The 12,382-nt window shown below is 32.9% G+C and overlaps 1 pseudogene; it reads left to right on the top strand.

The window, feature by feature from the left end:
• The first annotated feature begins 2,317 nt into the window (after window positions 1–2,317).
• LOC149537610 (taxane 13-alpha-hydroxylase-like) lies at window positions 2,318–5,940 on the top strand (annotated as a pseudogene).
• The last annotated feature ends 6,442 nt before the right edge of the window (window positions 5,941–12,382 follow it).

Raw genomic sequence — 12,382 nt, 5'->3', positions numbered from 1 at the left:
CTTGACAAAATCCTAGACCCTTGTAGTGATTTTTTTTGAGGTTGTCATTTCTAGAAAAAGATTAAAGAAGACACGTATAAGTAGAAGGTTAAGGAAAATGACTAAGTTCCACTATTAGCTTAGCTTATCAAAGATGATAAGACTTATTAGCATAGAAAATAAGAAAAGTCAAAAATAGTTTATCGAAGGGTCTAGAAACCCTAATAAAGTCATTAATTAAGGCAACATGTAGTTAGTGAAAAAAGAGATAGTAATAGTGAGAAGCTAGGAAAGAAAGTCATGCATTGAGAAGTTGTGTTCAACATTAGTGAATTGAGTATCAAAAAAATGTGCAATGCAACAAGATATTAGAATAGTGAGATAGTGAAGAGTAGAGTGGAACTATCAAGAAAAAAGAAAAGGAAAATTATAGGTCAACTTCTTGTTGTTTTTACCTCACAAGGTTTTCAACAAGATTGTAAAATCCTTTGACAAGGTGGTATTTAACACAACTTAGTTCTTATTTGGAACTTATTGTAAATCCTTTAATAGGGTGAACATTGTATGATGGATGGATCATGCAGTATGATTCGAAACGTTGATGATGGATCATGCATCCTGATGATGGATCTTGCATCCTAATGATGGATCATGCAGTATGATTTGAAACGTTGATGATAAAAAACTACACACAATCGAATCCAGAAACTAAAACTCATATTCATGGATTGTGGAAATCTCATAGATCTGGAGGATTTTTGATACTCTTAGTAGTGTATTGGACGCTTTTAATAGAGTGTATTCATTCAAAAGATGGAATTATTGTAATCTCTTAGCAAGGTACCTTGTTACTAGAGTGATGAGTTGTGGGTATCATCCTCGCTGAATTTTTTCCCTCTAACCAAGGATTTTTCACGATATCAAAAATATTGTGTTATGTGTTTATGGGTTTATGGTTTGTTTGATTACTTTACATTACTAAAAATCATATGAATGCATTTACTATTAGTAGCATTATCAATTGCATTGAAGAATTATCGGTTAATGTGTTTGATAGACTATAGGTTTATGTGAAGAAAAGGGTTTGAACTTAGACAAGTATTTGGTATTGATTCACCCATGCCCCCTCCCCTTAACACCTCACCTATATATTACGAATAAAGGTCTTGATATTTAGGATCAAGGAGCAAGGTTTAAAGTTCACTAAATAAAATTATGGCATAATAAGAAAGATAGAAAAGGAAGGAGGTTAAAATGTGGAGCTTAAGATGGACTCGACACAAAGATCTTAGAGAAAAGGTTTTAATGGTCTCATAGAGTTTGAATATCTTGATGGCAACATGGTAATTGGGGATCAAGGGACAAAATGAGAGATAGGAAATGATGCTTCATTGAAACTATAACTAGAAACATATTCCCTAGGTCCAAAATCCATTTTAAAACCCAAGGCCCATGGAAACATGACAAAATAGATAATATAGTTCGGTACAAGGGTAAATATTGTGGGTGAACTTAGAACACAGTGAGCCAATGCAAAATTGTTGAAATCTCAAATTCACCTACAAGTGTGTACACTAAGGAGATAAAAGAGTTCAAGATACACCATTGCTACATATTCAATAAATAGGCTAATAAAATCATACAACATTAACTACACAAATTTATCCACTAACAAGTGCTATCATCATGAAACTAATTGATCATGATAAATGATATGCAACTAAACTAGATTAGTCCCTAGGTCCAAAGTCCATTTTAAAATCCAACACCCAAGAAAACATGACAAAATAGATTGCATAGCTTGGTGCAAGGGTCAATATTTTGGATGAACTTGGAACTTGATTAACCAATACAAAATTGTTGAAATCTCAAATTCACCTACAAGTGTGTGCACCAAAGAGATACAAGAGTCTAAGAGACACCACTACCACATATTCAAAAAATAGACCAATAAAATCATACAATATTAAGTACACAAATTTAGGCAATTAAACAAACTTCAAGACTCACAAATTTACCCACTAACCAGTCCTATCATCACCAAACATGATAGATGAGATGCTACTAACTTCAAATTAACATATTAATTTACTAGTTATCCTATTGTATGTTACTTTGAATGTTATGGGTTCTTAGATATGCTTGAAAAATAAATAAAATGGAATAGAAAGCTAGTGGCTATTATTTTGTTTTGTCATCCACGCTGAAAAAACAAATAATAGCCACAGACGTAAATAAACAAGATAACGCCAACAATCTGAGCTTTTCAACAAGTCTTTTCCTCAAAGCCCAATTTCTATCCTTCCCATCCCTCCCATTTCTTCTTTTCATGACAACAATGGATGCTATGACAAACGCTACCACAAAAGTCATCGCAGGGATGCAAACGAGTTCTTCTCCTTATCACAATTTTCCCATTGTTCTCACAGCAATTGCCACCATTATTCTCCTCACCCTTGCCCTTTTCTGCCCTTTCAAAGACAAGTTGCACTCTTCTAAACTCCCCCCTAGAAGTTTAGGGCTCCTATTGATAGGTGAAACCTTACAATTTCTCCGGTCAGTTTAGTCAGAAAAACCTTAGAAGTTTTTCGATGAGAGACTGAACAAATATGGCCATGTTTTCAAGACTTCTCTTATTAGGCATCCCACATGTGAAAAATCAACTATTGCAGTCACTGATTATTAATCTCCTATCGTAAATGATTATTAAACTGCTGAAAACAAATTTTCAGTGAATATTGAAAAATAACACAACTGCAACTTCACTTATATAATATGGAAAAAAATAAACAACACAATGAACACAATATTTTCGGACAAATTGTCCTTGGAAAAACTCCTAAGGGAAAACCAGTTCTACAGATGAGGAATTATATTAAACTTCAGCAAATCAAGAGATACAAAATTCTTTGCCTCTCACTGGCAGAACTCCGACAACCTCCTAATTTCTTCCGCTAATATTCTCCACTGCTATCCCCACGCTAACACTTTGCCCTTGCTAACACTGCAAAACAATTTGCTATCACTGCAAAATGTTTCTCCAAAACTTATGTCTCCAAATGACCCAATGACCCCTTTTTATACTACCCTATTGAAAAAAACAACAACCGAGATTAAATCAAACCAACGGCTGAGATTAAGACAACTCAACAACCAATAATAGAATTGGTTGCAAGGTGTCCAAAAGGGAATCACTAAAATTAGTAAATAATTATCCTTGCAATAACTATTTACTAATTCTTAACAAGTGGACAAACAGCTGTCCAAACCACTCATAACTAATGCTGCTATACATAGATAAGAACGAACAGCTGTCCAAGCTACCCATAAATACTACTGCTATTTCCGGGTCAGAAATAACAGCTGTCGAACTAATAATAATTAACACCACGGTGGTGGTATGTGGGGCAGAGGGGAACCGCTTTCTCCTCACAAACGAGAACAAACTGGTCGTCATGTCGTGGACCAAAACTTTCATGAAACTGGTCGGCCAAGATTGCCTTTTGGGCAAATCCGGAGAACAGCATCGGACCGTACGTTCTGCCTTTGCTCGTTTTTTGGGGCCCCAAGCACTGCAAAACTATTTGGCTAAGATGAACGCGGAGATCAAAGAGCACATCAATGAAAAATGGAAGGGAAAAGACCAAGTAAAAATGCTTCCTTTGGTGAAGGAACTTGTTGCAGGTCTTTCAGCCAGCTTATTCTTCGGCATAGATGATAGGCACCAGCAGGAACGGTTACATGAGCTGCTGGAAACTGTTCTTGCTGGACTTGTTTCTGTTCCGGTGAATGTTCCTGGATCTCGCTTTCACAAGGCGGTTCAGGCGAGGTTGGAGATGGACAGAATACTCATTTCTTTGTTGGAAAAGAGAAAGAGAGATCTGTGTTCTGGATTGGCGTCAACTGATCAGGATTTGCTTTCTGTGTTGCTCAGGTTCAGAGATGAAAAGGGGAATCCGTTCAGCTACAGGGAGATGGTTGATAACTTTTCTATGCTGCTTCAGGGATCGTATGACAACACCAATTCCCCGTTTACCGTCATGTTAAAACTCTTGGCGTCTAATCCAGAGTGTTATGAAAGAGTGGTTCAAGGTATGAATTTTTGTTTTAAAACTTTTTTCTTATACCCACAATTTATATTTACATAATTATTTAAATCTGAAATACTTACAGCTCTCACATTATATTAAATCTATGAATTCTGAAATAGACGGACTGAAATCATTGAATAAAAAATTAAAATGATTATGTCTTGCTTTGTACAATATATATCATGAATTGGAGAAAATAAAATGCACAAATTTTTCTAATATTTATCAAGGATTAATTGATCTAGTAATAAGGACGAATAATTCTGGTCTTTTGACATATTAAAAGCTTCATAAAAATCGAAGAAATAGATGTATAGTTAAAAAGTTCAATCTAATTTTAGAATTTTCAATTTAGATCTAACTCCTGACATATAGTATGAAAAAGTTATCATTTTTTTAAAATTATATATTTAGCAATTAGATGAAGTTGTCCACGAGAACTCAAAACATATTGATCTCCCATACTTTAAAGAAATAAATAGGCTTTCATCTATTAATCTCCCAAACCAAAGGGTAAAGAATACCCCTACATTCAGATTCTCAATGCAGGTGTTTAAGTATAGGTCTACGATTTGGAACTCTTCCTAAATTTGAGATATTCTTGTCCATTTATTAACTATAATTTGCATTAATTCGCTACAAATTCACCTCTTCTAATCAATATATTTTGTATGTATTTAAGAACCAATAAAAAATGATCCATCATCAAAGTCATCTACGCTAAAGTTTATATGGTATTTATCTTGCCAAAATTTGCTTCAATGAATTTTTCAATTCAATGTGATCATAATTTGTCATTGACTTGAATCCATGAAAGTACCTCTAAATTTGTCAGAACTAAAATAATTTAGGGTCCGTTTGGTTTTTGGAAGATTACAGGAATTAGCTTTTTCAAAATCTAGATTTGAAAATTTGTGCGTTTGTTTCAAAATTTGCAAAATGGAATTAGCATACGGGACTTCCAATTTTGCCTCAAAACTAGATTTTTCAACTTCCTACTAGAAGTAAGAATTGAAAATCAGAACTTGGTTTTGTTTTTTAAGGAGTGTAAAAACAATAGATTGGACTACTTTGTGAAATTTGCCTTCAACTCCAAGCTTACACATAAAAATGTGTCTTCACATGCATCTTCCGAGTGAAACAAACATTTCAGTAAAATTTCAAAAATCAAAATGAAGATATACAAAACCTTCATTTGACTAAACCAAGATTTATAGAAATCCTGACTTTTTAAATTCCATGAACCAACACTTTAGATTTGTGTTTTGAACCATTTAAACCATTCAAACTTATCCACGTTTAGAGTTGACTATTAAAACAAAAACCTAAAAAGGTGTTTTCTATGTATAACAGAGCAGTTGACAATCACTTCCAATAAAAAGGATGGAGGAGAAGTCAGTTGGAATGATTTGAAAAAAATTGAAATATACATGGCAAGTTGTTTAGGAAACACTGAGAATGTTCCCTCCCATTTCTGGAGCATTTCGCAAGGCCATCATAGACATTCATTACAATGGCTATACAATTCCCAAAGGGTGGAGAATAAGCTAAGCTGCCTATTTAAAATCCATCATTTTTTTTTTAATTTTATAATTCTTAATCCAATCCATGATTCTGATTTGAACAGCTTCTATGGACACCTTTTCCTACCCACCTAAAAGAAGAATATTTTCATAAGCCGAAGATATTCAGGCCTTCAAGATTCAACAAGGAAGAGGGAAATGTGGCTCCTTACACATTCATACCATTTGGAGGAGGCTTGCGCGTATGTCCAGGTTGGGAGTTTTCAAAGATGGAGATTTTTCTTTTTGTTCATCATTTTGTTAAAGATTATCAACTTTTTGTCCTATCACCCATTGCCTTAGACTAAACAAAGTGAGAGAAAAATTGAGGCATATTACTATTGCCATCCCCACTCATGTATCAGGAAACATGTATAGAACAAAAATATGGAAGTAACTACCTCACAACACCTTTTTCTCTTCTTCCAACTCTAAGCAAAAATAACTTCCCTATTAATTTTCCATGTGTTTTATCTTGCTAGTTTATTTTTTACAAAGTATTATCCACTTTCTTATTTTTTTATGTGGAATTTGATCTTCTATGAGCCAACCATCACATCCACCTTCTATTGGAAATCTATTGGGAAAGTAAGATGTTGAGAGGGGGGTAGAATTAGAATATAATAAAACTTTAACACTTCAAACATTAACCATATCTGATAACTTCACCATTAACCCTTATCTCAACATCGCCATAAACTAAATCAAATATTTGCTGCAATATATTTTCAAATCTAATATCTAATTGAATGAATAACACTTACAACACATAAAAAACTCATAACACATGCCACAAATATTTGGTTACACAAAAGTCCTCCAAGGTGAAGGTAAAATTGCGGTGGGGATGACACCCAAAAAGTCTTTACTATTGCAGCAACAAAGTTCTCCAATTAGGGCTACAATTTTGATCACTTTTGATGATCTACCCTACAAGGGGCCTACCTTATTAAGAGATTACAAGATTTATTCATTCTACCTTGATTAAAGGATTTTATCTCACAATTAAGTGATAACTATGTTAGGATATTTCCAAAAGTCTATTAAACCACTATGTTATGAGGTTTACACCCTAAAAGACTTGTTATAATGTATCAATACATGATCCTTCAATTTGCACTACAATGTTGATGACATATCTCCTTTGTACAGATATTGGTTACTTCTCAGATATGATTCATCACTAACTCTACACTTTACTTCTTCTCTATAATTCTCAATCACTCTTTGTGATTCACCTTCATACTTCACATATGACCATAACATAACCACATATGCTCCATACATGTGAACTAGGTCATAAACCCTTCTTAAGTAGTTGCTAGGTGAAGCTTTTAGATCATGATCAATGACCTAGATTCATTCATTTTTCTGCTTAGTCCTTGCAATTTTTTTATTGGCTAGTCTTCTCACATAGGAATTAATGATCCTTACTAGAACACATAATCACCTCCATAACTAACTCCTCAATTATATAAAAACATCTTCAATACAAAAAAAAAATGGTTTACGTCAATGTTTGTGCTATAACAAACAATCATATCAAAACTAGATTATTCGGTACTTGAACTTGTTGATGCACATGCATGTCTAAATCTACATGTTGTCACTTGGCTTCAACTCTTCTTGGCATACTTTATTTTACTCGGTCTTTGCTATGCTTGGCACAAGTATGAACTTGGCCTATATACTACTCTTTGATAACTTGGGTAATACTGGAGTACTCAATGACCATATACTTACTCAGTAGTAACTACTGCTTGACATAAAATAAAATATATATACAATTCATCTATTATATTGTGTTGAAAATAGATTGATATAAGTATGCTAAATGTGTCTTAATCATTGTTTTTTCACTGATGTCAAACTTGCTACTTGTTGATAAGATAATTGCTTATATGATTTAATTACTATCATTTGTTTGATTGATGAAGATGATTTGATCAAATGAGGTAACAATAGCACCTAGAGGAAAGGTTGGGTTATGATATGAAAAGGAGTACAAGAATTAGTTAAATAGTTATATTATAGTGCATTGATAATTTACTTAAGGTCACAAAGGTTGGTTGCATTGAGTAAGTTTAGAAGAACAAGATAAACAAACTTTGTCTACCAAGCTTGACTGAGTGGATAGTAGGTGTCAAGAAAAGTATAAGAAAAAAAATAGATCGAGTCAAGCAAAGTCAATTTCAATGTGAGTTGAGTGAAACAGTGTAAGCCAACTAAATTTTAGTTGATGCCGAGCACTAGTAAACTTTACTTCGTGCCAAGTATTTTAATAGTAGATGTTGAGTAATGTATTATGTGTTGAGCATTAGAAGCCAGTTAAAGTTGAGTTTGAACATTATGAGAAAGATTGAGAATTTAATGAATCTAAGTTGACAAGTTCAATTTTTTGGATTGTGTGAACCATGTGGAAGATAAGGTTGATGAGCTGGTGGCACAAAATTCATAGTGAATCATTTTGAGGGGAATTCAAAGAGAATTGAAGGAAAATTTTCTAGAAGGGAATGAAATCAAATGAGGGGTAGATTCACAGAATCCTACCTAATCTAACCTAACCCTAAAATGGACAATGGAGGTTGAATGACAAAATATCTTAATCCTCTATTTATAGAAATGGATAGTAAGAAGCAAAGGTTGTCATGTACAAGAACCTACGGAAGACAAGGAGTCTAGGGTACAGCTTCATTCAGTGACCTAAGAGAAGAGACTGCATTGGAAAGCAAAAAAAGAAGGCTTAAGGGTATGGATGCTTGAAGGGTGAATAAACTATTAGAGTTGTAGTGAATGAAAGCCAAGAAGAATGGAGGACTAAAACATAGATCTATAATCTACAAGTGTGTTGTAAGTTATTATCAGATCAAGCCTTACTATTACTCTCTAATCACTATATTAGTCTAGGGTAAATCCTTTGGATTAAGGTTGACCTAACAATCATTTGTAAATCATTTAATTGGGTGACATTCCAAGTGAATGATCTAAAGTACTTTAACAAAGCTCACTCCTAACATGGTGATTGAATTCCTTTAAACAGATCACATTAAAAATTTTGCATTGTGATCTTTAATAGGGTTGGCCTCTCATAGGGCATCGCTTTAGAAGAGTGAGAATCAGTAGCATGTTACTAATGGTTTTTCCCAAATTGGTTTTCCATGTTGAAACATCATGTCAAATGTGTTATTGAATCTATTATGTTTCATGTTTATATTCTGCAAATTGATTTGATAGTAACCTACATGTTAAGTGATTGCATAATCTAATGGATACATTCATGATAAAAAGTGTTTTATGGATATGGGTTCACTAAGCTGTAAAAAGTTTTCTTTGCATGTTTGGACCTTGCATAACTGATCCACCCCACTCTCAGTTATTCTAAAGAATTCCAACACATTGTTTAGCATGTAGAGGATGACTTGGTCATAGTGATGACTGATCAACCTTGCCTAATGAATGACTAAGTTTTTGGCACTAATTGAAAATACCATGATTGCCTTGACGATCAACCATATCCACCTTTGACATTAGTGGAAAAAAAAAATGTCATGGTCAAACTATACATATATAAACCAAAACATATTTACTTCCCCTTAGGATATACTCTATAATGATAACTCGGTTGACACATGAAATTTTGTTCTTAAATTTTGAAACACTTTTTCAAAACCTTTTATTATACACACCTCTAAGTATCATACTAGATCCTCATGAGTCTAGAACTAGTATACATAATGAAATTCCAAAATTTTCATATCTACTATGCTTGGAAATACCTTTGATCATACCTTATTCATTCATTCCCCCCCTTTTTTTTATGATTGTTCTTATTTGCAACTAAAGGATAGGAATTATACCATACTTATCCAAAAATGATTAATGAGATGTTAAAATCATTGCCATGGTGTTGTCCCAATTGGTCTTTAGTCCATCAAGAAATTATCTCTGAGTCTCTAATATAGCTACACGATTTATCATGTTATCAGCTATAGAGAGTTGTTGATTACCTTCAATTAGATCTTTAGAAATATTGAGATACTTTTACATGTCTGTCAAATGTGGAGTAAAAAAAGCATGAATAGTTAGTAGCTCGTCTCTTACTTTACTTTATTCTTGCATGAGTTCAAATTGCTTCCTTGTAGAAATCTTAGCTTGGAAAACGAATTGAACTTGAACATGCATCCAAGGCCAACATCTATTTCAAGTCCATTTGATCTCTTATCTCCTTGTCAAGTTTTGGAACATGACATAGCTTCTCAAATAATGAATTAATATCAGAGAACAACTTTTCAACATCATTATCTTAGTTTAAAAGTTCAACCATCTTTACAGCTATCACTAGTAGAAATTTGACAAATAAATGACTATGTGACTAAAAATTTTAGTCACATGACTAAAATTTTAGTCACATGACTAAAATGTTTAGTCATGTGACTAAAGTTAATCAAATTCTACTAATTTTCTCTATTCACAATTATAAATGACTAAATAAGTGACTAATTTGATCATTGGATAAAATTATAACTAAATAATTAGGTAGAAAAATAAATATGACTAAATAAATGATCAAATAATTAGTCACCCTAATAAAAATGACTAAATGAATTATTATTAATTTTTTATACTAATATTTGATAATATTATTTTAATCACCTATTTTGGTCTAGCAAATGATCTGCCTCCAATCTGAATAATTAAATTAATTTAAATATTAGACTCTATTATGCATTAATTCCATTTTGTCTAATTAAAATAATTACTAAATCTTTAATCATTTCATCAAATAGGTATTATTTGATATTATATTAAGGTTTCATCATTATATGCTAAGTTTTTTTTTTAGAAGAACCATCACCCCATTTCATTAAATAATCAAAATTCCATTCCTTATATGTACTTTAAATTCAATTTCTAGAAGAAAAGAAAAGAAAAGAAAATAACACCACTTCACTAGACAATTTTGGGAAACTTCTAAAATATTGAGCACATGGATCACAAACAATTAAATCTCCGCCATTGCTTATTATTGCATCTCATCCATTCAATCATTTCTACAATATATAAAAGGAGTTTTCAAAGGATCTCACATTCATGCTATTGTTATGCTACTAGTTTAACATTTGATTTTCATTAAGCATTTTAGAATATTTTTTATCATTTAACTTGTTTTATCTTGCATGATAGCTTAAACAATCCATTAAAACTAGGATGGTTATAATACTTCATAATTTCTAGTCCAATCTTACATTTTGCTATTTTTCATCATTTTTTACTTGCATACATTGATAAAATTCATGGAGATCTCACAAATCCATTGCCAACTTCCTCTATGAATCTACTAAATCTAAAAACACATCAAATAACATAAACTTTTTGCACACTATAAATATGAAGTTGTAGGTCAATTTTTAATTATTAGTTGTTTAAACCTTTAAAAGTAATGATGCATAGTAGTGTTGGTGTTTAGATTAATGAGCACATATTTATTGATACAATTATAGACTTGTACAGTTAGGATTTGCATAAAAATATTCTAGTATATTGGATAATTCATTCAAAAATCAATTCAAAATCAATCAATTATGTGTTTCTATTGATAAAGTTTAGTAACTTCTAATTTTAAACAAATCAAATCTAACTAAGAATCCTTAAAAACAAATCAAATGTAATTTAGAAACTTTCTAATGTGTATTTTTTTTATAAATTTTCTTTATTTTAGAAATTATTTGATAATATAGTTTTACTTTTGTTATTAAAATTTATTTTAAATTTTATATATTAATGTAAATTAGTTTAAATATTTTTTTTTTTTTTTTTTTTTTGCAAAAAGAGGGGTAAAAATTTATTAAGACAGAAAGGAATACAACAAGGAGAGCTCAACAAGGAGCTCGATCCTAAGCAACAAGAGCATCAAATTCTTGCACCATCTCAAAGGACAGTTGCCCCCTATCCCTAACATTTCAACCCAGATCATGACTAGAAGCCCATTTGGCTAAACAATCAGCAGGTCTATTCCATTCTCGCGGAATATACTTGAACCTAATGAACTGAAAAGAGGAAGAGAAGAAAAGAATTTTCTTAACAACAGTGGCCAGCTGCCAACTAACATCCTCAAGCTCTTGCGAAGATAGTATGTTCACCACCACCTGGGAATCAGACTCACAAATAATCTTACTCCATCCCCACAAGCAACACTGTTCCACAGTATATAAAATAACCTGAGCTTCCATGAGATTTTTAGTATAATCACCCTTATGAATTGAGAAGAAAAATTTAACATTCCTAGAACTACAACGAGCCACTCCACCAATACCAGCCAGACCAGGATTCCCACAAGAAGAACCATCAGTGTTAATTTTTAGAACTCCACAGGGAGGAGGAGTCCAGTGCCCATCCCGGTTAACCCGACCCTTCCTCTGATGGTGAAGCTACCTGGACATAGAAGGAAACCTATGAACCGCAACCCCATCCTGCAGATGAAAATTGAGGCGATTACAGATAGCAAGATCAACCGGATCCATTCCCCCATCAAGCTCACACTTCACAACAATAGTTTCCTGGAGAGAATGTGATATTTTCCACCAAAGATGCAAAACACCAAGCCGAACATCTTGGAATATGCAACGATTCCTCTCCAACCAGATATGCCAAAGCATGAAAGATGGTCTAGGAATCCAAGCAGCATGGAGAGGAGAAGACTTGGAGGGAGCACTACCCAAGCGATCCCAGAACTCAGGCAAAGAGGAAGCA

This window comes from Cupressus sempervirens, chromosome 9 (genome assembly GCF_028749045.1).
Source record: "Cupressus sempervirens isolate cs-2001-9-10 chromosome 9, ASM2874904v1, whole genome shotgun sequence".
NCBI classification, from domain to species: Eukaryota; Viridiplantae; Streptophyta; class Pinopsida; order Cupressales; family Cupressaceae; genus Cupressus; species Cupressus sempervirens.
This window is presented reverse-complemented; position numbering and strand designations above follow the sequence as displayed.